Raw genomic sequence first — 26,917 nt, forward strand, 5'->3', positions numbered from 1 at the left:
CAAATTTTCATTCGTCCCAGAACTACAGAAAACTCCCAGTGGTATAGAATAGTTTGGGAATGGTATGTTTCATGTAATTCAATGTTCTTACTGGCTAAGTATTTCTATACCTTGCATAGATCTACCAGAGTTTAAAATGCCAAATATTCCCTCACTAAGAGAGCTTTTAGGGTACTGAATTCCCCTGGGATTATAACAATAATTTCCTAATGATACCAATCAGACTAATTAGCAATGTATACTTGGAGGGAAAAATGATCCTTTGAGATATATATATATATATATATATGTTTGGATTCTGAATAATCTTGAGGTTATTGTTTTACACAGATTCTGCAAATTATTTCCCCAAACTCCACCTACCAAACTGATGGAGTTTTTTAATTATTAAAACTACAAAAACTGTAAAAAGTAAAATCATTATATCTACCCATATTAGGTATATAAAGGACTAGACTGAGGTGATTATCGACATAGTGAGGCATAAGAAAAAATCATTTGTCCAGAATATTCGTATCATTGAAGCAAGAGTGGTATTGGAATCATTGCATTGTCTAATTCCTTTTGTGTATATTGAAATAAGAATTTTTATTACTTAATACATTCAAAGTATATTCACGTCCCTAATTTCATGTGACAATGCAATGTGGTAGGAAGGTCCTATTATTTCCATTTTACTCAGGAGTATGCTGAATTGAGAAACATTTAAATTTGCCTAAGGTCACATGGGTCATGACAGGGAACAGGGCTTACACTCAACTTCCAAATTGGGACTTCCCCCATCCCACCTTGAGGGCTCCCATAACTATGATATTATTGATTTTTTTTGCATGCTAAAATAAATTCACAGTTCATTTCCTTTGATAGTCACACTGTTCCCTGGACTTTCTATGCAGTAGTAAATTACTGTAATACTGCTAACACGAGAATTCACTCATCCACGTGAAATTACGTTTTCTTCCTTCAAAAGGAAACAAAACAAAATTTCCCAAACAACACATCAGTTAGACTCTGAAAACGAGATGGCAAATTGCAGTAAAGTTGTGAAAACAAAGACCCAACAGTCTTTCTGCAGTGCAGGCTTGTTGCCATGAGCTAATAATTCCAGACTTTGAGCAAGCCAAGCCTCCTTTTTAATAACCATATGCCTCTAGGTAAAGTATTTCTACTAAAAATTATTGAGGCATGGAACAAGGTAAGATGTGTGAGCTCATGTTGGATTGTTCAATTACTACACTGAGTCCTGCAGCATTAAGAGTTTTCCAACTTGACAGATTATTCCTCTTTATACACTTGTATAAACATACTGCTTATGGTTGAAATCTATGTAAGCTTTTCTTTCAATTAAAATGTCAAGGATGACGGACTGTTTTCACTGTCCTTCACAGAATGATAGGTACCACAGCAAGCGATTTCATGTCCTCATTTTTCCCCCCCAAAGGATGTTTTCCAGTCTAGGGGTGTCTGAAAAGCCTGCACTGTGTCTACAGGTCTTCCTTGCTCTTGGGCAAACCTATCTTCTGGCCAGTGCTTAGGTTTGGAAGGTTGAAGGGGGGGGTCTCTGCACACTGGTCTCCTCCCCCAGGTCCTCAGAAGATCTGTGGTGTCCCAGGGTCACCCATTAAACCTCTCAGGACAGGCAGAACTGCCACGTATGCGATCAGGCCAAGGATGAAAAACTTAGGTTAGAAAATTGGAAGATCTGAGTTTGTATAGAGGGTTCATTTGCCAAAGGAAAAAAAAGAAAAAAAAAATTAGAAGATCAATGTTAGCATTTAAAGCAGACCATAAACATTGAAGAAATCTGGAGAAGATAAAAAATACCAACATAAGGACTTGATAGGGAACAGGATTAAAAACACCAAAAAGCTTCAGAGAGCAGGAGATCCAGATGCCATTGTTATTAGAGTTGCTGGCTCTGGGGGAAAAAGACCTTCTTAACTTTTGGGCTCTCCTTTGCATCCTCTGTCTTAATGAACAGATCGGACTACAGGCTATCTCGAAAGCCCTGGAAGCTCTAAAATTCAGATTCTAGGAGTCAAAAAAGAGATGTTCTCAATCTAAAGAGACTACAAATTCCATCATGATAAGGGTGTCATTCACAGGCACTCTGAAGCAGCCACAGTACTCAACCCAGCACCTGGCACACAGCGGGTGGTCAGTGTCGATGTTCGATGAAATCGAGCCAGTCTAACACTTAGTTCTTAACATCAAGACTATAAGTGAAACACGACTAAACCACAAATATAAGGTGTTCCTAAAAAGTAAGAGAAGTTGATTAAAAAAGGCTTTACATTCCGTGGGGCCCACACTTCTTTCTCACTTAAATGCAACGTATTTTCACACAGATCAGAAAAAGAGCATTGCTCACTGTGCTTGTATTTGTTTATGAAAAGAAATGTGCATTGCCTTTGGACCTTCTCAAATGAAGTGTTTGTACTCTATCTTGGCAAACTAGTTTTTGTCTGGGAGGAGGAGACTGAAATGCTAAAGAGGGAAATATAAACTCTTAAATCTTAAGAGAAAGCAGTTTCTAATGCAAAATGCTTATTTACTCATTCTTCTCTGATGTGAAATTTTACAATTTCTATTTTTGTAAAGAAAGCAAATTGTCAGGGTAATCAAGTAGAATGTGAAATGGAAAGACAATACACTCAGTTTCTTCCACGGGTAATAGTTACGTTGCACAATAGGACAATGAAGAACATGGGCTCAGGAGCTGACTGCCTAGGTTGGAGTCTGAGTTCTGCCACTTCCTAGCTGTGTGACCTTGGGCAAGTTACTTGGCCTCTCTGTGCCTCAGTTTCCTCAATTGTATTTTTTATTTTCTTTATATATATATTATATATGTATATACATGTATATATAATATATATATATATATTAGTTGACCAATTAATTTCTTTCTATTTTTAGTAGAGATGGGGTCTCGCTCTTGCTCAGGCTGGTTTCGAACTCCTGACCTTGAGCGATCCACCTGCCTCAGCCTCCCAGAGTGCTAGGATTACAGGCATGAGCCACCACGCCTGGCCTCCTCAATTGTAAAATGGCTGCATTAAATAAGTTGAATATGCTAAGAAAACTTAGTTGTTATGGTCTTTGTTATTATTACTATTCTGAAATGGTGATCAAACAACAGATTAATCACCATACTACAGTCAAGAAATTGTGACTTGCTCTTAAACACCAAGCTTTGGTTTTAATTAAAGAACCAAAATCTAACAAATATAAAACGTCAATCACTTCCTGCATATGTAAGAAATTTCTTTAAAAATCCATAAGCTTGAGACTCCCAAACCCTTCTACAGAGGCATATGGACTACTCTCACCCACAACTTTACAGAATTTCAAAATTATTTCTCAGGAAACCCCCTGGAAAATATTTCCTCAAAATGGAACCAAACTAGTTCCCCAGAAATCAGTTCCTCAGTGTCTTGCTCTCCCTGAAAACAATGACAGAAATCCAACAGAAGCAATGATTGGGAAAATAGGGAAGCCCCTGGCCCATATTTAAAGACATCACATTACCTGTGTCGTTTTTTGTGAATGAGCTCATGCTCTGCATGAAGTCTTACTGCCAACCTCCTAAAGATAGGTGGCCAAATACAATATTTCCCCTTTTTAACAAATGAGACAAAGAAGTAGAAATATTTAGCCCTAGAAAAGGTGCGAAAATACCAGCAGATTTAATTAAAACGTGCATTCTCCCTTTCAAAGCTTTCTTAGGCTCAAGGGATGGCAGGATTTCCCTGTAAGAATTGTTCCCCACCTGCTTTTCTTTGGGCATCCGGAAAGAGAATTTTGCCTTCGTATCCATCCCTCTGCCTCCTCCCTAGCCCTCATTCTGTTCTAAAAAGCTAGTGCCGATAGCAAGTGCTACTGCCCATCAGGGACACCTGTAAGGCCATCTCCCCTTGACAGAGCAGGACAGAGCTCCACAGCCCCGCACCATCTGGCCTCTGGCTGCCTCTGACTGCTCATGGCTCAATGTCCCTGCCACAGTGACTTTCCTCCACCTTCAAGAAGCATCATCTTCCTTCCTGCCACTGAGCCTTGACAAAAGTAACCCTCACCGCCTTTTCTGGGCAACCACGCTAGATTGGGGCTTTTTTTTTTTTTTTTTTTTCCTGAGACAGAGTCTCACTCTGTTGCCCAGGCTAGAGTGCCGTGGTGGTGTCAGCCCAGCTCACAGCAACCTCAAACTCCTGGGGTCAAGTGATCCTCCTGGCTCAGCCTCCAGAGTAGCTGGGACTACAGGCATATGCCACCATGCCTGGCTAATTTTTTTTTCTATATATTTTTAGTTGGCCCATTAATTTCTTTCTATTTTTAGTAGAGATGGGGTCTTGCTCTTGCTCAAGCTGGTTTCAAACTCCTGACCTTGAACAATCCTCCCGCCTCAGCCTCCCAGAGTGCTAGGATTACAGACATCACCCACCATGCCTGGCCGATTGGGGCTTTTTGTAGAGGGCTTTGAGTGTACCCTACACTTTTTCCTAGTAACATTTATCACTAGTTATTCAATGAATGCATGAATGAATCAATCAATTAGACACCTAATATGTGTCAGGCTCCCTCCACTCTCATTTTAGAAGGGAAAACTGGCCTGGCCAGTTAGATTGTTTAATATTGATAATTCATTTATAAATTTTTGATTGGTGAAGATAGAATGATAAACAAAATAAATGTGTTCTATAATCTCTTGGAGTTTACCATATCAGCTTCTTGATTGTAATTCATTAGTGATTTGGTTTTTTTAGAGATGAGGTCTCACTATGTTGTCCAGATTGGCCTTGAACTTCTGAGCCATGCTCCCATCTCAGCCTTCAGAGTAGCTAGGAATATAGGTGCTCGCCACAGAGTCTGGTAATTCATCAATGAGTTTTGAGTAATATTTTCAAATGTCTCTCCTTTCCACTAGACAATAAACTTCATAAGGCAGATATTGTGTCTGCCTTGTACTGCCTTTACTGTAGCAGATAATTCTGAAATTTTAGAGAGTACATGGTACTTAATAGGTGCTTACTAAATATTTCTTGAATTAATGAAAACATAGATATCAAGGATCTCATCTACCAACGATGGACATTCCAAGAATCCTGTTTAGTAGATTATCTTCATTAACTAATGAGAAGAAATTAATTGATTTACAAGCCATAAGTGAAACTCCAATTTACATTAACAGCCTAACACAACTCATTTCTGTTCTCTAAAGGCATAAATGGTTACCCCCAAGGTAATGTGTACTTTTTATCAGTGCTCCTTAAATTAAACTCAAGCTTTCAGATAAGTTCTAGACCCATTTGTTTCTGCATCAATTAAATTAATTTCCATTTGAAATGATATTTCAGGCACTTCATAGGAAAAGGCCAAGAATAATTCAGGAACACTCATCTGTCTCCAATCTATATAATGTTTTAAAAATTGGATGTCTGCCCTGCAATAAGGTTGTACTTTGTAATAATGCTCAGAGCTCTGCCCTAGGAGATAGCAGTTACACCCACACCATGGTCAACTAAACATCTCATTTCTGCCTTGCATAGATGTATTGATATTGACAAGGGCACTTTTGGAATCATTATCACCAGGGGTGTTGGAAATTGAATGTACCACACAAGGTAAATTCGGGCCTCCTTTTTATCAATTTTGTACTACTGATGCCTTTATTTTATTAGATATAGTGTCTGATGTATTGGAAATGATAACTTCTTTTTCTTTAAATGAAAGCCTGGCTTTGAGAAAGCCAATGGCAGTAATAAAACGTAATACAGCTAACAGATCTGCATCCTGCTGGAGCCTTTGCTTGGTTTTATAGCATATATGCTGCATCTATTTAGGTGGAGGGGATGTTTACTAGTGCTTTCAAGTGTTTTAAACAGAGAGAGCAGTAATGGGAGGGGAGATCCGAATTTATGATCATTCTGTTAAGACCATTAAATCAACCCTTAATTTTTTTGGCTTCTTTAATGACTGATTTCTGCATCATTAATTTGAATTAGTCATGCAGTCGGCCTGATTCATTTGTTAATAAGAAACATAGTTGAATTGGTTTCTGATGTAGTACTGTCAGAAGAAAAAGAAATCTGTTTTCAAAATCTGATATTTTTTTTTCCTCGTAAGGAGCTAAAGGCTCTTTATAAAGATCTTTTATAAAAGACCCTACATGCTTGAACAGTTTGGCTTTAGCCATGGGTCATACTTACAGACATCAGACATGAAGAGATGGCCTTTCAATCAGCCAATAACTTCTCAGTTACATCAATTATTCATAAAGTTACATTTAGAAAAGGCAAGTAAATGCAGATCAAAAGATAAAAGAAAAGATGATTTTGAATGCAGTTCAAATAAATGCTGTACATCTGACAGGCTGGGGAAAAAAATGCTATTATAGAGACATATCCCTAAGTAAAATTTCTTCCTGTTGTGAGTTGTTAATAAGCTTCCTCCTGCCTCACAAGGACAAATAAGTAGCCCTCTGATTACCAGCCTTGTCATTTACATGCGACTGCTGCTTGCATTCATTCACCATAAATGAATAATTCATGAAAACATTCACTAAGGCCTTTGCCTGGGTATATTCTGCAGAGGCAGAGAGCTCCCTGAGCCCCACCCCCACCCCAAGCTCTAAGTCAGCAATTCTGTTTGGGTTTCTCCCGGCCTTTCATTCGGCTTGTCAGTTATCACGTTTTAAGGAATCATTTGTGGTGGAATCACACCTAGCACCATCCTCTCATACCTACATTCCTAAAAGACAACTGAATCTTGCAGCTGAACCATGATAGCTCCAGCGGCAAAGAGACTTCAGGGAAAACAGAACTCTTGAAAAAAAAAAAAAAAAAACTACTGGATCACCCAGGCGGCCCTTGCTCAATCTGTGCCTTTTGCAAGGCTCCTCATGCTATTGCCCTCACTAATGCTTTTATCTCACCTCTTCTTGAATCTAGAGGCAGGGTCTCTTGGGCAATTTTCAAATATCTCTCCTGGGAGACCAAATTTATGAGCTCCTCCACCCAGCCACTTGCTGGGATTATTTCAGCTCTTTAAAAGGCGGCGCTAGAATTTATTGGCTCCACAGATACACTGGCAGGGGAGGGATGTGTCAGTGGTCCAGAGGGAGTGGCTTTCAGCGGCTGTGACTACAGGCAGGGAACTATGCAACCTCAGGCAGCTAAAATCCTGATTTCTGGAGTTCTGTTCTTAACGATAAAGTAACAGCAGTGTTGAGAGATCACTTGTTCTCCAAAGAAACACAGACAAGGAAAAAGGCATTGCCCTGCAAGGCTTAGCAGACTCCTCACTCGGTTACATCCTCAGCGAGAACGACAAACTCTATCTCAGCCCCTGCTGTAATCACTTCACCTTTGCCAAAAGGCTGAGAAGTGATTCACCCCTGTAATCAAATAGCCAAAACCATAGGATGAGTGGAAGGGATCCTTGTCAGGCCAGGGCTGAATGTCGTAGGGAGGAGAGGGGACAGGAAGGTATGGAGAACTTCCAGAAGGTTCCAGAGAAACACAGGAAAATACTAAAAGGCCAGAGGGGAGAATTAAGGGGGAAAGTGAAGGGAATAAGGACTCTTTAGCCCTTGGAAAACACAACAGAGAAGGCCAGGAGAAGATGATAATAATCTTTGAGGTTCCAAATTACTATATGCTGAGGATGGTCACTAGTTACTTTCAAACCCAACCGGAGCAGAACGATAACAATAAATCAGCAGCACACGGGATTGGAGTTAGACACGAACATCTCCCAAGAACAAATTGTGTAAAACAACTAAATAGCTAACTGAGGTTTTGGAATTTCCTCTTATTAGACTCTTAAAAAATAGATTCTGATTTCTAGGGAGGAGGAGGAGGAAGAATGGGAGGAGGGGGAGGAGGAGGGACTGGCGGACCTCTCAGAGTCCTAAATTAGGTCTATTATTTTCACTTATTCCCGTCAGAGTGGCTGACAGGAATGATAGAGATAATAGTGACTTCCATCATTAACCAGGAAATCGAATAAAGCAGCCTTGTGTGGCTGACAAGGCGCAGGCTCTGGGCGGCCTCCGGCTCTGCCGCAGCCAAGAGTGTGTCATCTGTGCGAGTCCTTTAACTTCTCTGTGTTTTTCACTGGTGACAACAACCTGGCCCTAACACCCACATCGCAGGTATGGGGTGAGAACGCCTTGGGAGAATATTCTGAGTGTGCTTGGTCCTTGGAAGATGACAGGTGATTAATCTGGTGTAGAAAATAAAATTATGACTAGTAACATTTAAAAATACAAAGTAAGGCCAGGCGCGGTGGCTCACGCCTGTAATCCTAGCACTCTGGGAGGCCAAGGCGGGTGGGTTGTTAGAGCTCAGGAGTTCAAGACCAGCCTGAGCAAGAGCGAGACCCCGTCTCTACTAAAAATAGAGAGAAATTAATTGGCCAACTAAGAATATACATAGAAAAAACTAGCCGGGTGTGGTGTCACATGCCTGTAGTCCCAGCTACTCAGGAGGCTGAAGCAGGAGGATCACTTGAGCCCAGGAGTTTGAGGTTGCTGTGAGCTAGGCTGACGCCACGACACTCTAGCCTGGGCAACAGAGTGGGAGTCTGTCTCAAAAAATAAAATAAAATAAAATAAAATAAAAAGTAAAGCTATATTGTTCTAAATTTGGGGGGAAGGGGCCAGAGGGGAGAATTAAGGGGGAAAGTGAAGGGAATAAGGACTCTTTAGCCCTTGGAAAACACAACAGAGAAGACTGGGAGAAGATGATAATAATCTTCGAGGTTCCAAATTACTATCTGCTGAGGATGGTCACGAGTTACTTTCAATCCCAACCGGAGCAGAACGATAACAATGAATCAGCAGCACACAGGATTGGAGTTAGACGTGAACATCTCGTGTTGTTCGGGGAAGTGTCGGGGGAAAAGACCCCAAAATACCCAGGCTCTCCAAGGGATCTGGGTGACTGTCCCATTACTGTGAATCCTGCTGTATCCAGTATCCCAGGGAAGTCTGCTCTGATTTCTCCAGGCCTGTCCGGTCCCTGCTATGTGTATCACAGCATGTATCACTCTCCCCGCTAGACCGGGAGGAAAGTATTTGAGAGCACTGAGCTCGGCACGTAATAGGAGCCCCATTGAGGTTTGTTGAATGACTTACTGAGGTTGCCTCATAATACACTGCCTTTCATTTCCTGGCAGCTGTAATCCTATGACACATCCATGACAGGCACCGTTTTAAGGAGTGTGATAGCTTGAAACACTATCCTGATTTCTAGGGGCAGTCACCTTATCATAGCCTTGAGTGAGGGGTATCTGGGGAAGGGTAGAGTTTCTAGGAAACTCTGCACCCTCTCTTACGCAACTTTCCCTGAGCTACCTTTCAAGTTCTCCCACTTTGCAAGAGCACTTACCATGAAGCTGAATTGATATTAATCTGAAACACTTAGTAAAATAGTAGCAATAAAGTTCATAATAATGATACTTGGCATTTACTTTGTACTTCGCATCCAAGGATCTCAAAGGGCTTTTCAACCAAGCTTTGCTCTGTTCCAAGCTACTCAGGGACTGGACACACAAGCAAAGAAGCCACCGACTGTGGCTTCCCTGTGGACAAAACTGGTTCCATCATTAGGTTCTGAGATTGAGATTGTGGCTGTGCTACGTGCATGCGTAGTGCCGACCCCACAAACACCCACAGACATCCACATGCTGAAAGGCCACCGCGATATTAAGATTTTTGGTCCTAAACACATTTTTGCCTGTATTCACGGGGTCAAAGCTTAGAACCCAGGTTTACATTTTTATAGGCTTGTTTTATTCTGATGTTTCTCTCAACCCTCTTCTCTGGGTATTTATAAGCACAATTGAAAAGTCTGTGTCTGTTCTTTAAAACGAAGCTTTCAAGGGCTTATTTGTCTTGTAAGTTCATTCTGAAGAAAACTTTGTTTAGGTTTAAATGATTAGTTAAAAGCCACACAGGGGTTTATATATAAAGTGTTTCTTCTAACGTACTCTTCCCTTCCCTGGTGGCCTTGCATTTTGCAAAGGAGAGTGACTTGCTCAGTTTCTCAAATTATTCCCCAGACGGTCCTATTCCTACTCACAAACAAATGTGGTATTTGGGGTTTCAAGTTTAAAATGTAATTTGGTATCATTTCAGATGTCATCCTACAGCTTAATAAACATATTCCCCAGAAGGACGAGGGGTCTGATTTTAATTTGTGGTAGGGTTATGGGCACAGTAAATGTCAATGTTCGCTATAGACAATAAGTCCCTAATATAAATAGGAATGGAAAGTGACTGGCAGTACATTTAAAGAACATGCCCATTATGCTTGTTCACAGGACGAAACTGTTCCCGAAGAGATCCCTTCACGGCTCTGTGATGATGGCTTGGTTTCTCCTCAGAACCCTGAAAAACAGTCGTTTGCCTGAATAAAAAGGCTGAGTTGTCCTCAGGATGTGCCAACCTGAAGATCATAAAATGATAAAGTGTAGTAGCTGAGCCCTTCAGGGAATGGCTTTGCACATGAAGACTCCAACAAGAGTGCTGACTGCCTCAGCCCCTCATGGGGCTGTGTCCTCAATGTCTCTGAATTTCTAATTCTTCAGGTGTAAACATGAAGTGGCTAAACCAACCATCTACAAGGGCCTTTTCAACCCTAAAGTTAGATGAGTTGATATGAGTAAGAGTGGATAGCCAGCACCTAAGTAGACACATAGGAATTACATTTATCGGGTATTGGGCAGGTGGGAGAGGGGAGGAGGGGACGGGCATATATATACATAACGAGTGAGATGTGCACCGACTGGGGGATGGTCACACTTGAAGCTCAGACTTGTGGGGGGAGGAGGGGCAAGGGCATTATACACAACCTTAAAATTTGTACCCCCATAATATGCTGAAATGAAAAAAAAAAAAAAAAAGAGTGGGTAGCCAGACTTATAGAGAACTCTAGAACTATTTATTTCAGGAAAGCAACTCATCAGTTATGAGCAGAATTTCCTCAAAGTCAGACACAAGCAGATGAGTGATTCCTCGCTGGCCTCTCTGGTGTATTCCTCTGCTTGAGCAAAAGAAAAGCTCCAGTGGTCCCTGAGAGCAAGTAACATTTAGCAAATGAAGGCAGGATCTTGGAATCCTGAGGGGTAGGAGTGGAGTTAGTTTTTTCTCACATGCAAACAATAATCTTTTAAATGAACGTGAAATAAAGCTTTCACTCTTTTGTGCACTAGAGTGAGTCATTTATTATTAAGCAGAATAACATCTTTTAGAGAGGTAGGGCGGGTCTCCAAATAAGCCCTTCTGTCTTTTCAGTGTGGTTCCATCAGACTAACTGGGACCTGGTCTAAACTGGGCATTTTAAGAATGATAAAAATCCTCCGAAGTCTGTGAGCTGCCAGGAAAAACATTTTTACTACTTACTAGTGGATGCTACCTGACTCTACCTGCTGAATAGCTGAGATAACATTCCTTAAGTGCCTGTGGACGAGTAGGCCCATGGTGCCTACGATGGTTAGTTTTATGTCAACTTGACTGGGTGATGGGTTGCCCAGATATGTGGTTAAACATTATTTCTGAGAAGATGTTTCTGGAAGAGATTTGCATTTGGCTTGTAGACTGAGTAAAGAAGCTGGCCTTCTGCAGAGTGGGCGGGCATAATCTAACCCACTGAGGGCCCGAATAGCACACAAAGGTGGAGGAAGGTTGAATTCTCTCCCTCTTCCTGATTACTTGAGCTGGGACATAGGTTTTCTCCTGCCTTTGGTCTAGGACTAACATCATTGGTGCTCTTGGATCTCAGGCCTTCAGACTCTGGAATTTATACCACCTGGGTCTCCAGCCAGCAGATCATGGGGCTTTTCAACCTCCACAATCTAGTGAGCCAATTGCTTATAATAAAACATGTATGTATACGTTTCCTATTGGTTTATTTCCCTAGAAAACCCTGATTAATACAGTGCTCCCCTTTTCCCTAGAAAGTGTCCTATATTTCCTCAAATATATTCGGTAGAACTGAATTAGTAGAAGCCAGGCATTAACTCTGAGATTCTTCATCTTGTACTTCTAATCATTCAACAAGTTCTATTCATTCCACCCCCAAAATAGACCTGGAATCTATCCACTTGGCTCCATCCCCACTACCAAGATCCTAGTCCAAAACACTTTCTTCTCTCACTTGTTTTCTTCTAACAGTTTCTGCCTCCAGTTGTGCTCTTCTCCACGCCAACCTCTGCCTTGCTGCCAGAATGATCTTCATGAACCGAAGATCTGGTCATGAGATTTTCCTGCTTAACATTCTTCCATGGCTATCCTTAGCATTTAGGAATTTTTTTTTTTTTAAGCATCTTTTAAATGTTCTACCTCTTTGATGCCTATAGTGCTATTTTCTACCTGGATTAATACGTTCCACCCACTCTGGCTTCCATTCATTTCCTAGAAGGTGCCATACTCTTTCCTACCTCGGCGCCTTGATACATCCTTTGGCCTTTGCCTGGAATGCTTAGCCATCTGCTCTTTTGTTGAACAATTCTCATTCATACTTTAGGTTTCCTCTATTTTATTTTTTTGGAGACAGGGTCTTGCTCTGGTGCCCAGGCTGGAGTGCAATGGTATGATCATAGGTCACTGAAACCTCAAATTCCTAGGCTCAAGCCATCCTCCTGCCTCAGCCTCCTGAGTAGTTGGGACTGCAGGCGTGCTCCACTGTGCCTGACTTATGCTATTTCTAATACTGTGTCCATATACATGGTATGGTTGGTTGGTTGGTGTCCATCTCTCCTATTAGACTCAAACCTCCCTGAAGGCAAGGGTGATGCATCTTTTGACTGCCAGAGGTAAAGTCATTCTCATTTCTTTTGACCATTGGGGAAATATGTGCTTACTTTTTCTGGAGTATGTTTCTCCGTTTGCATGGGGAAGGAGAACAGGGAACACCAGAGTATAGCTGGAAAGGTTTCAAGAAGTTAAGAGGATTGATCCAACATAAGTGAGCACCAGTGTTTGCCTACATGCTATTGGTAATGGATCTGCCTTTCTGAAGCCTGAGGCTATTTCTCTTGACAAGCGCAAAAGTGAAAATGCCAAATGGAAATGTTCTTTCCAGGGCTTAGGATTCCTGTTTGGGGTTAGTGCTGAAACATTCAACGGTTCTTAGGATAGTTAAGTGTCTTCCATTTTTGCCAATGGTTTCGATTGTTGAAACTCCCCAGAAGGATCACAGACCATAACTTTTATGTAAAGTTCCCAAGCACCAACTCCATATACTGTGCAAACCTCTTTAAGTAAAATAAGGCAGAAAGAGGCTACAGTTATAAGTGCCATGTGACTGCTTGCCTTATAAGGCAGAAAACTGGGAAAAAAAGATCTGTTTTTTTACTCAAAAACAAAGTAAACAAAATCAGTGATTTCAAAGTCCAGTATGGCTGAGAGAATTCATTTGCTTAATATGGAGTGGGCTTCAGAGTGGTGGGGCAGAGAGTGAACACACGAGAATGACTGTCTATAGCAAACTTCTGGCAAACTCTTTGGCCTATTGGTCCTCAGCCAGTGTTTGTCTTCATAAATGAATTCCACATCTTTATTAAGTTAAGTATTTCTCTCTTTTTTTTTTATTATTTGAAACATACTTTAAATATTTTGTTTTATGACGTCCTGGAAATTGATACAATTCCTTCCAGATCAAGGAAAATGAAAAAAAAAAAATCAATTGTGTTTTTTTTATATTTAGAGCGATTACACAAAAATTATGCTCCAATTTATCCATTACTATGAATATCATTTGATGTCACATGTGAACAGCTCAGGCAGCCAGAATTTGAAGTGTTTTTCTGAGTAGATGGTTTTCCACAGAAGAGCCCTAGATGATTATTAAATAGAAATATACCCCTAGTGTAAGTTGATCTGTAGAAAAGTATGTAGTAAGAATTATAGATTTTAAATTAGAATCAACTTTTTTTTTTTGAGACAGAGTCTTGATCTGTTGCCTGGGCTAGAATGCTATGGCGTCAGCCTAGCTCACTGCAACCTCAAACTCCTGGGCTCAAGGGATCCTCCTGCCTCAGCCTCCCGAGTAGCTGGGACTACAGGCATGTACCACCATGCCCGGCTAATTTTTTCTATATATATTTTTAGTTGGCCAATTAATTTCTTTCTATTTTAGTAGAGACGGGGTCTCGCTCTTCTTCAGGCTGGTTTCGAACTCCTGACCCTGACCGATCCTCCCCCTTCGGCCTCCCAGAGTAGAGTCAACTTTTCATCGGAAAAACCGGTGCAGGAACAAACTCAAACACATCAAAAGCCTAAAGTGAATCTCTAACATCAGATCCCTTGCAGAAGCAAGTCATCATTTGCAACTCAAAGAATGAATCTTATTAAAATGAATTTTATCTGACACAGATGGAATTTCAAAGTTGGCCCATTTACAAATGAGTTAATTGGCTTTATCCAAAATAAGTTTTTTTTTTGGGGGGGGGGTGCATTTAAATCGTCAGAGTCATTGGTAGAGAAGTGCTAGGGGAATGAAACCCAGCCCTAGCAGAAACTAGGCTTGTCTTCCCCACTCTTCAAATCCCAGTTCTTAAAACCTCCTAATGGGTTTCACTGTTTTCTTTCCAGTGCTTATCATAATCAGAGAGCAGCACATTTGCATCCCTAATGGACCCTTTTCAAAAGTGTGTTGACATTTCGGTAGGTTTTGAATAGCTCTTAATGCTTCTCTCAATTTGGGCAGGTGCCCACAAATCTCCTTATATGGGCCTCAACATATAGACTGTCTGCTTTACTCACCGGGTTGGTGGGTTGGTTTTTTTGTTGTGTGTGTGTGTGTGTGTGTGTGTGTGTGTGTTTTTAAATCCCTGGGAACCTATCTTAATTATACTGTTAAAAAAAAGTGAAAACTCAAGAGTCAGATGACTCAGAAAATGAGCATCTAGCTAGATGCCCACACGCAGGGCAACATCTTAACTATATCTGTGAAACTCAGGCCAGAGTTAAAAGTATCATCCCTCCTGTGGCAAATACGCTTTTTTGAGCTTCTATTTTCATCGAAAGGAAATAGATATAAATAAGACCGTCAAGATAAACATAGGTTAGGGGAGAAAGTTGAAAGCAAGCGGAGAGCTCATCATCTGAGCACAAACTCCCCTGCGTTTTACTCCTCACATTTTCTGCAAGGATTAAGAGCCCAGACAGCCTGTGGATGCACAGTTTTAGACCCACCTGACTTTTCCGTGGCTCTAATAAAAAATGCGATCCAATAGAAACAAGACTACAATTATATATATATATTTTTTTAAGTTTACTTTTTCAAACACGTACTCAGCCTCTGCCATGTTTCAGGAACTATGCTGGGAACCTAGTGTGAATAAAAGATCATTTCTGCCCTTAAGAAATTCATCATCCATTAAGACAGACAGACAGACAGGCAAAGAACTCAGCACAAGGTGTAATGGGAGACGCTCCCCCCCCCCCGCCCCACCCCTGACAAAGTGATATCTAGTTCCCTGGAGGTTCCAGGGAAGGGATCCTAGAAGAGCAGACATATGAATTGTTCCAGGAAAGATGAGACGTCAGCCCCGAGTGGCGGGCACACACATGCACGCCTGTGTGTGTGCAAGTGTATGAGTGCGGGGAGGGCCGCGTTGGTGGCAGGGGCTCCAAGCAGAGTTAACTGTCGGTGCAAGGCAGGTTGTTAAAGTATGTCATCAACGATATTAAATAACTAGTGCCACACAATCTCTTTGGATGATAACGACCCTTTCTAGACATATAGACTATCTGATGTGCATCCCATTAGGGTGATCAATCCCCTTGTAGATAGCAAATTGGGAACTACATATATTTAGGATTTTTTAAACTGATTTTCCAGTATTTCAGGTAGATGGCTAAGCTACAAATTAAGAGAACTATTTAATAAGCTGTCCTGCATGACTTTGATTATTTTTGCATTAGGAAGCAATGAAATAAAAGGGAAAGAGATATTTGGGGTAAGAGGGAAAGAAGCACTGGAAGCTCTTGGGCACAGGACTCAGTATTTTTCAGAATCAAACGAGCTTTTCTTGGCCCTATTGTTCTACATTAATCTGCTCTGGACAAAGTAAAAATGGGATCAGAATTTGGCCCTACCTTTTCTGACTCTGAGGCCTTTTCCAAGACGGAAAGTTGGTAAAACTGATTTTTCTCTTCAGTATTTCTAGTTCTCATTTATTCTCATTTTGAGCTCAATAAATACAGATAGGCATAAGATGGGGTGGGGAGAGGTAGATTTTAAGATCACTGTTTTACATTATTTTCATCAGAAGTATAGAAAGTACTTTTCTGAGTTTAGTGTGACTTTTACTCTCTCTTCCAGGAACTTCTTTTGCAAAAATTAATTTTGGTTCCTGGAGAGCAAGTTCCTACCTCAGAGTTCTGTGTAGAATTCTGCCCTAACAAGATAATAAATAGATTTTCCCATGACTTCCAACATAGAGTTAAAACATACAGATTTAAAGATAGGGGTTTTTTGTTTTTTTTTTACTCTATGTTGACTTGAAATCTTTTGATAAAGTTCACATTTTTGTCCCCTAGTTTCTAAACCAATATTGGCAGTCACTGAATGCAGCCTTTCTTTCAAAGGAAAATAGCGAAAGGAAGGAAGGGAGGAAGGGAGGAAGGAAGAGAGGAAGGAAAGGAGGAAGGAAGGGAAGGAGGAAAGGAGGGAGGAAGGGAGGAAGAAAAGAAAGCCGGAGAGCAAGCCTTGGCCATCCTGGCTTAAATATGAAAATGTGTGACGGTACGAGACAAGGTAGCAGCCCAGAGCAAATGTCTCACCCCAGCTCTCTCCCTCACTCACTGTGTGTAGCTCACCCAAAACCCACCGCTTTTGCATACGAAAAATGAGGCTATAAAAGTGTCAGCCTGCTTTTGTCAGGAATAGCTAGTAAAAAATAATTGGAGAGCATTTAATACATACGATGCACAATGTTCATAAGATAATTAGTCCACGGATCCTTACTATGTTGCTCCTGAGTAATAATAGAGCTTATTAAACAGAGACGAATTCTGTTAGAATTCGAATTTCGAGGACCAGTCCCAGCAACTTGAAAACCTCAATCCATGCCCAGCCTTCATAATATACAGCATGTCCCTACTGTGGCTGTTTTAACAAAGCAATGACTATTTCCCTCCAGTCTGTTTGCTTTTAGTAGATTCTTTTTTTCTTTTCCAAAGAGGTTGGCATTATAATGTCAGACGAATAACTAGAATAACCATGCATTGCTCCAGACACCAAAGAATAAAATATATCAAATACTGCACATCCCTAGAGTGTATGATTCCACTCTACAATGAATAATACAAAATAGTGAAAAATGGTATAACTGACTCTGGATATTATAGGGTAGGGAGATCCGTGTATTTTTGAGTCGTGGGGCACTTTTCTGGTAATTGCCTGACTTGAAACTTTAGTTTGTCCATCAGACAGTTCTCTTAGCCATGTAAGTGTGTGTGTGTGTGTGTTTTTTTTTGAAGGGCAGGGAGTATTAAAGACCTGAGAAAGTGGCTAAGCCCCACAGGCCTTTTTTCTTGTCATATAGTTGTTGTCAAAAAGATTCACTATTATGTCTGGGGACAGGGGAACTCTGTGGCATTTTGCGTTCAGTAAAAATGTCTCAAACCATTTTTCAAACATTTTGAGGTTTGGCACAGACCTGAAATCCATCTTGCCAAGCACTTTCCCCCCTTAATTCTTAAACCCATGTGTCTTTCAAGGGAAATTTAATCCGTATGTTTCTGATTCATTTACACTTAACTCATCAAAATGGTGTTTTGTAAGAGCCATTTGATGTTCAAGAAGTCTTATGAGCTTCTCTTTTTATAAGTCTGAAAAGCCTTTCTTTCTGAGAACCAGAAAATTGTATTTTACCAGCTGTAAGCCAAATGATTTGAGCTGTGTTAAACATCAAGAACCCGCTGAATTTCGGAGGCATGAAAACAGCAGACACAATGACACGAACGAAGGTCCTTGCATCTGTCTGCTCACACATCTACCAGAGACCTTTCAAACTTATTCTTTCCCAGAGGAAGCCAATCCCATAAGGCCTACCAACAAACTATAAGGCTGGGGCAGAAAGGAACTATGGTCCCGTAGCAAAAATTCCCGTTGATTCTGGAGCTTCCCATTGACAGTCCCAGCGCAGAACCAAAAGAAATAAATCCTGTTGCATTTCGTTAGATGAATCTATCGCTAGGAAATAAAATAATCAGTGAATGCCAGAACTAGAAGGGATTCACGAAACCCATAGTCTAATAGTATTCGGATTTTGTTCCAAGGACCTCTGGGTGGGAGTGGGGGTGACTTATGGAAGAAGACATTTCCCATATTGGGCTTCTCCATTAGAGGACTTTTAAGAAAGTACTCTGGAGGTGCACTCAGTTTGAAAACAAATACCTTAATTTTATATGAGGTAGTAGAGGTCGGGGGAAGGAATCTTGGAGCTGGGGCAGAGCTGGGAATACAACCCAGGTCTCCTGACCCCTGTCCAACAAACATCCCAGCGACCTTTCCTCTACGCCAGTGCCTTTCCACAGCGTCTGCCTGCAATGCAGTAGGGGACCAGTTAGTGAGAAATTAGTGAAATGAGTTTAATCGGATGTCTTCAGTATTTTAGAAAAATGAATAGATAGCTAACAAATAAGATAGGCAAAATTTTATACACAGTAAAATTTAAGTGTTGTTTCATAAAAACTACATGTGTGTACATATACATAGTATATATACACACATATGTGTGCTGGACTATAACATACATTTTTCACTATTGCTCATATCAAAAAAGCTTCAAAACCACTTTACCGTACAGAAAACCATGTTTTGTTTGCAGACAGTTCTGCCAATAGCAGTGTTCAATTTGCCTTTTTAAATATCACACAGCTGGAAACACCCAACATGACTGTTGCCACCTTCAGGAGGAAATCCTACAAAACACTGGCCTGTTCCACCGAAGGCGGCTTCATACAGGGCTTGGGAGAAATGGATAAGAAAAAGTGGAGGCAGGACGGAGGGGGACAGATAACTAGTTGAGAAAAGAAATGGTCATATTCACTGTCCTGTGATTTACAAAACGACAACAGTGATTTCTGACTTGCATTCAGTGCAACTGCACAGTTGAAGATTCAGACGTATGAGCACAGAATAGTTCCAAATTGCATTTTCCAAGCACTTAACAATCATTAATTAGTGAGAAACATCCTTTCAGGGTCGGGAGGCATAATAGTTCATCTCTACACAACAGAGCTTTGGAGACTCCCAGCAAGCCGAATAGTCGGGCACCTGGGTAATGACTGTGGGAAGATTAATTGGGCTAACTGGCTGTGAAGGATCTTGTGATGCAGCATTATGAAAAATGCTGCTGCGTGGCACCGTCAGATGTCAGAGCAGGCCGGCGTCCTTTGTGCCTAACAGCTGAAAGCTGCCTCCATGGGAAGGATGCAGAGTCATTAAAACAACTATGAATTACCCTTTGCTCTCTTTTTTCAGAATCGTAATGAAGTGACAAGTTTTCTGTGGTCACAAAGTGCGGGAGTCTCTTTGGGATTAGAGTGCAAAGTGGGGCTGTTTGGGAACTGTGGTCTGAAACCGTTCCCTAGGTGGGGAGCAAGAGGGAGGAAGCAGCGTGTTTCAGAGCCCGGAGGTCACATCCTGCAGGTGGGTGGGTGCCGGTTCTGGGGCGGCTTCCAAGCTCTGTCCTCATCCGACATGCTCTGGGGGTAGCCAGAGCTCATGCGGGGAGAGGGAGGAAAGAAGAGAGCGGTGGGAAGCAGAGGGCTTGACTCCAGGACGGCTACCCCAGCGCATTTACAGCCCAGGACTTCTAGTCCTAGGGACAACATGCTCCACTGCTAACTAGACACCAGGGGGCTTATGGCTGGAAGCAAAAACCAAGCTATCCTGTCTGCCTCCCAACCCTGCCCTCCAGACCAGAGGGTGGAGTTTTTGCACAGCCAGTGGCGTGAATGATTCCCAGCTCCTCTGTGCCCCTGCACTTCTAAGTCTCCCTTTTCACCCTTTCCACCCCACTATCCCCAGGAGCCAGAACTCAAAAGAGGACTGAGAAGCACTAGCTTGAGCAAAAAGAAGGAGTTCCTGGCACCAGGAAGCCCACTGGCCTGGCAGGGCAGAAATGTGGTCCTCACTGCCTTAGAGCTTGGTCTAGGCTCTGCCACCAAGTGGTTTTATGGTACGAAATAACCCTCTTCACATTTTCGGGTGGCCTTGATTTCTGAATCTATAGGATGAGAGGGTTGGGCTGAATGATCTCTAAGGTTCCTACCTTATCAATGCATTTAGAATGATAAGATTATTATTCTACAGCTAAGGAAGTTCCAGATGGTGAGAGCAAATCCAGATCAAATGACGGTCCCTGTGACCTGTACACTGGAGCTTCCTCTTTGCCCTTGGAGGAAGGAAATGGCAAAAGCAGCCATGTACTGAGCTAGGGCAAGCTCTGAATTCAGAAAAATAATCTGGCTCTAGAGAGGCCACTGCATACTCCATATCAGGGTGGATGCTGTTGAGAACAAAACTAAAAGGGAAAATGCAACACAAGAGCAATTTACATCTACATTTATACTAAATGGGTTTATTATAATTGCTGTTATTATGATTAATTTCAGAGGAATTAAATGGGATCAGCCCTTTATTGCAAAGTGTTGCTGAGCCGACGGAAGTATTATGATAAATAAGAAGGTCAAGAAGAGGCAGATGAAAAAGAAAAATTACTTTATGCCATCTAAAAAAAAATCTACTACTTTACTAAAAAGGAGTGAAAAAAAGATCTGGCTTTTCTTGACGCTGAAATAAACTACAGTAATTCAAAGTGAGGTCTTAAACCTCATTTTCTGACCAGCGAGGAAATGGTCAAGTTACAGCCAGTGGTATGATTCCCTCTTCACTTCTCCACCTGCTCATGGTCTCACCTGCATTCTGTAACTCAGTTTACCTTTCTTGGAAGGAACTGCTAAATGACAGTATTCCTCACATTATTGATGCCCCAAATATATTCAGACTTCCCAAAAAATGAACCAGTTCCATTATTAAATAATTAACATTTACTGAACACTTACTATGCTAAAAGTGCATTACACTCTCATGTATTCTCATAGATGAAGCAACTTAGCTTAGGGCATAATCAGATCAGGCCACATTGATTACAAGTAATTAGGCTCCCCCTCTTGCAAAACAGCTTGTTTTGCAGACCTTCCTAGAGCAGTGATATGGGCTCCATTGAGGGCAGACGGGCAGAGCCAAGTGGGCAGACAGGTCCAAAAGGCTGCAGGAGGGGCCAGCTGGCCTTTTTGTTATGTCAGTGCATGGATCCAGCCTAACATGACTTCGATTCGAAATCTTCAATTCGAAAAATAGAAAGTTCGTGGGCTCCTAAAACACAGTAACTCTCTGGTAGGCATCCTAGCTTATACAATCCAGTTTCTGGGCCTTGTTTCCCCATTAAGATGAATGATTGAATCTATACATTGATAGATAACTTGGTATTCATTTGAAGCCATATTATTGCTTTTTCTAGGCTTTACTTTTTTGGACATATCCAGTTCTATTTCAATCACTCTGATAGAAAAGAAAAAAATTACAAGGTAAGATTTAATTTTTGGTATCAGGTGCTAGCTGGATGGGTCTTGGCTCTTGCGTAACTACTTTCCCACTCTCCATAATAATAACTATTGATTAATTCTTCTTGGGTGCAGTGTTGCCTCATCAATCATTAAATAAGCTCTCCTGCCAGCGTAGGTACAGGAAAGAAAGATGTATGGACTTGTTTTAAAGTGTTTGTGTACTACGCAGTGGACTTTGGAGTGCTAAGTCAAGTCAATTTCAGTTTTCAAGGGTGTAAGTCATCAAGGAGCTGCTCTTACTGTAACCAAAACTCAAGAAATACTTGCCTCTGAAAGCACCCAGTCTTACAGCATACATTATAATCAGGTCAGCAAAGTTGTTTAAAAATCACAAACTGAAACTTGGACCACAAAATGTTTACGGGCCTGGCCACGTTTATCAATGCCCCCCATTGTCCTTCTCCCTTTGGGCTGCTCCCCATGTCCCTGTGCTGAGAATGTGGGCTCAGGTTCTTGGACACACATCTTTCTGTAGCCCAGTGCACAAGGAGTCCCCTTTGAAGGTCAGAATCCCATGAACACCAAACAAAAAGGGAGCAGAATGGAGAAACCAGCGCTTTATGTCGCAGCTTTTCTTTTCCTTCTCTTAAGTACAGTTCCAGATTTTCCCACCTTATTTTCTACCAGGCACATGACAGGGCTCATCCTAAGTCTGTACTAATTTCTGCCTCTTAATGTTGGCCTGGCCTTCCTGACCAATACCCACTAAGTAAAACCCGAGACAAGGCTTTTATCTCATACCTTGAGACACCCTTGGGTCCTTTTCCAGCTTAGATTTGGGGATCCCAACATGGAACCCTTCATGTGCCTCTTGGGCCCCACCGATGTCATATAATTCCACCAACTGCCGTCCTAACTCTTCCGCTTGCCCCCTTGGAAGTCCCTTTCTCTTCAGTCTCCAAAACACCACTTTTTATCACCAGAAAAGGTACGCAAGAGAGAGGCAGCTAGTTTAAAAGATAGCCCCTCCCAACTAAGGATGTGCGTTACACACGTACGCTACTGCACACAGGAACTTCCAGCTCCCGTGACTGAACTCACTCACCCCCACTTCACTCCATTTCCTCAATCGCAAAGCTCCAGCTGAACACTAATGGGCACTCAAGGGTCCTTTTCCCAAACCCTACTGTCTTGTATCTTTCCCTCCACCCAGGCCATGGGAAATTTGGTGTTTTAATCAATAGCAGTCCTCACGTCACTTTAATCAAAACGGTCCTTTTGCTTCTCCTTTTCTAGTACCTGATGAGAGCTCAGACCGGGATAGGAAGAAAGTGTTAACAGAGGAGAGGCTGGGGAAAGAAGAGGCCTGAGTGACGCTGGGAATGAGGAGCCCAGTTGGAGTCGGGGAGGCTGCACCTGCAGCTGTGACCGCTGCCAGGAGAATCCTGTGCTGGCATCCTCACTCCATGACAGCAGCCCAAGGTTTCTTCCCTGTCACCTCACTATATGCCAGGGGCCTCAGAGTACGGCCTCTGCCCCTTACAACAGCTGCTCAGGTAGGTCTGGTTATCCTCATTTTACAGAGAAGACGGAAACCATGGCACAGAGAGGGGAAGCGGCTTACCAAAGTCACACAGCCGGTAAGTAGAAGCGTGACTTGAACCCAGGCCTTTTTGACCCCAAAGGCTACACTCTTTTCGGGAGTCCCCACACTGCTTCTCTGATCAATAGATGCCAGTCTCCCTGATGTCATGGCCTTCCTTCATCCCACAGATGTGTCCACCAAAGGAAAGATGGCAGGGAGGAGAGGAAGAATGCAAGTTCAGCACTGACTTATGGTGACACTCGGGCATGGTCTGTCGGCACTACCCTGCTCTGTGCCTGGCAGACAGAGGGACGGGATTTGTGCTTCTCCGGCTGCGCTGTCGAAGCCATGCCTTCTCCTTCACCTGCTCCCATGCAAAGCATGGGCCCAGGGATCCTTGTGGAAGGCAAAGCCACCATGCAGGCCATGGCCCCAAGAAAATGTAAAACACAGACGGTGTCAACCAGGATTGCCCGACTGGGTACTTGGTGACTTTCACAGACAGCCACAGGCATTAGGCCCCTTCCTTGACCAACTCAAGACTGTGGTGGGAAGTTTGTCAGTGATGGTGAGCTAGACTCAAGGCACCAGATCTTGTATGCACTTTGGCAGGTCTCACCCTCAATTCTCACACTGACAAAAACAACACACACACAAGCCGAGGACAAGTACAACTGAGGAAGGCTGAATAAGATCAATGGATTGTACTCATGTCGATATCCTGGTTATGATATCATACTATAGTTTTGCAAGATGTCACCACTGGGGATAACTGGGTAAAGGGTATGTGGGATCTCTCCATATTATTTTTTACAAATGCATATAGATTTACAATTATCTGAATAAAAATTTCAAATAAAAAACAACAATCAAAATATACCCCTCTTCCCAAAAAACAAAATAGTCACCAAACAGTGGGATTAATGATTTTTACCCCACTGGATTATCCTGGGTAACTGTGATGAACTGAGACCATGAGTGCGACCTGGTATTGCAGCTGGCACAGAAAGGGCAGAGCCAGGCTCACGCTCTGGGCCTTTCTGTGACAGTCACAGGCAGGGCAATTCTGATTATGGGTGAACAACTTGGAGCCAAGTCGACATAAATTGTAATGCTCCAAAAAAAGAAATCATGCCTTCTTTATTCCTGAAGAGTCTTAAGCACACACTTGGCACTCGCCAAACTATGCACAATGACTAATAACCTTCTCCACTGGTTTCGTTTCAGCTCTGGGTAATTTGTCCCCACAGATAGGCACAGCTACAGTCTTTCCCTATTGCAATTAAGTTAGGCCCCCAAATACATAAATACATGCTTTACAATAATGCTACCACCCCAGGTACATAAATATATACTCCATATTAAGGCTACTACCCTGGAATTTGGCTGATGAAGAGGAGTATTGTCTGGGAAAAATGTCTTTCTAACAAGCACATACAGTTTTGCCTTTCAGGATCTTTGGGGGTTTTCAAATGTAGCCTTAAATCTCATTTAAAAACTTGAGTTTATGTTAAAATTATAGCAACACATCATGCCATCTTTTGGAGGAATTAAATTCATTACAAATACTGTTCTGCACCACATGGGTGACTGAAGCATGGGGGTCTACGCCTCCTGCCTTTTCAGCAGCATTTTGTGGATCTGAAGGAGGTGCAGGACCTTTTAGGGAAGTTTACTGGACAGGTGTGCTCTGCCAGTGTTTTGGACAGGCTCTCCTAGGTAATTACACCTCACTGAGGTCTCCTCACAGGTGGCATTTGAAAACTAAGAATTCCACCACGTAAGCAATCTTCATGCCAAAAAAGCAAAAGCAAAAACAAACAAACAAACAAACTTCAAAGTAGGGGAAGATATGCTCTTCTTCACCCTCTGCATTCATTTTTTTTTTTTTCAGGCACTAACTCATCTTGAATTTAAAATGCACTTTTCTCCGAAAAGCTATGCCAAATGCCCTTTAGCAAAGTTTTGTACAGAACACAGACATAGACATAGAACTTTCGAGTGGAGAGGGACTTCTGAGATCATCTGAGATGATTCCCCACGGTGGGGAGGAGCTTAGAGCCCACCTTGTCTTCCCCCTCACTTTCCAGTGAGCCCAGATGGTTTAAGTGATTTGTTCAAGGTCAAGCATCCGGATTAGCACCCAGGCCTTCCCACCACATGATGCTCTTTCCTCCAAAAATGACTACCCCTCACCCCTTCCCCTTTGACTTCTGCCCAAAAAGTAGGGAGGAGAAAAATCCATAAAGTCATGATTAATTACATCCAACACATGTGTTAAATAAATAAATATAAACACCTTTCTGGTATGTGCCCCAAGCCGCACTGTGCATCCAGCTGTACAAGAATGAGGACGGAAGAAGCCCAAGAGAAGTTCTGGAATACGCAGAGTGAGGGGATGCTGGGCTTGTCCTCTCCTACCGGGCTCTGGTTTATTATAGTCATCTAATAATGCTGGGAGGTTTCAGAAAGCACTCAACACAGGCAGTGCATGACAATCCTAAATCTACTTTATGAAACACGCAGAAATGTGGTAGTTATTTTCAAAGCATAAAGGTCTCTCTCTCTCTGTGGATACACATTCAGAACACCATCATTTGCTCCTCTCTCTCTCTGTGTGTGTATTACAACGTGAATTCCTTACTCGCAACTATTAACCGTTTCTAAGACAACTCAATCACAAAGTTTTCATCACTCCTTCCACTTCGGAAACATAAGATCTTAAAATCAATTCAAGAGCACGAAAGCCTTAAAGATAGCGCTGGAATCATTGTTACACAGAACAACAGAAAGTTAAAATTCCCCAGCACAAATTGCACAACTGCTGTTACCTTAGCCGAAATCATTGGTGAAAGACTATAACTACTTTTGAGGATCATATATTACTTTCAAAACCTACAGTGTATATGCTTAATAATACAGCACGACCATTAACTCTTCATACAACATACACACATAGTTTCCCAGTCATGTGCAATTCACTCAAAAAGCAGCCCCCACCCACACTCCCACCATCACTTCAACCTTTTATGAAAAGACAACCGTTTTGAGCCATTTAGAAAGAGAGAGAGAGAGAGAGAGAGAGAGAGAGAGAATCCTGGTGGAAAATAATACACAGCTGTGATAATATCATGTTATTTTAAAATACCATAATATAGTTTTACTTTTAATAATAAAAGATAAAAAAGGGGCGTCTGTGAATAATTAGAGATTGCAGTCTGAAGCCAGTTACAGTCACTGCAATGGATAATAAACTGAAAACCCCTTGAGAGCAGGTAAATGCTTTGCAACCCTGACCCCCTGGCTCTCACATTACTTAACTACCCTGCAGTTCTTGCATTACATCACCATTCAAGCGATTGGTTCCTGCATTTTAACTCTCTCCCTGTCTCCTCCGATTAGGAGCGACACCGCAGCGAAGAAACTTCGCCCGAGTTTGCTCTTTCTCGCTTCGCTTTTTATTTGTGGCCCTTTTGCTTCTGTTGCTTCGGTTTGCTCCGCTTTTTTTTTTTGCGCCCAACCGGCCTCTGTTCAACTCATTCAGGTCTCCGTACCAGAACAAAAACTCTGACCAAAGTGAAAAGAAATGCCTCCTCCTCGGGCAAGAAGAGGAGCAGCAGCGGTGGGGCTGGGGGAAGAGGAGAAGGAAGAAGAGGAGAAACAAAGACAGGCAGAAAGGGGAGAAGGGGGAGAAGGGGAAGAGGAGGAGGAGGAGGAAGGTGAAGACTTGAGAGCAGAAGGCAGCA

General features: G+C 42.1%; 1 protein-coding gene across 2 annotated transcripts in view; it reads right to left on the bottom strand.

Annotated features, from left to right (window-relative positions):
- CREB5 (cAMP responsive element binding protein 5) overlaps positions 1-26,917 on the bottom strand; it is a 550,201-nt gene that overhangs the window by 101,582 nt on the left and 421,702 nt on the right. The gene's annotated exons all lie outside the window — the stretch shown is intronic.

The sequence above is a fragment of the Microcebus murinus genome, chromosome 9, assembly GCF_040939455.1.
Source record: "Microcebus murinus isolate Inina chromosome 9, M.murinus_Inina_mat1.0, whole genome shotgun sequence".
NCBI classification, from domain to species: domain Eukaryota; kingdom Metazoa; phylum Chordata; class Mammalia; order Primates; family Cheirogaleidae; genus Microcebus; species Microcebus murinus.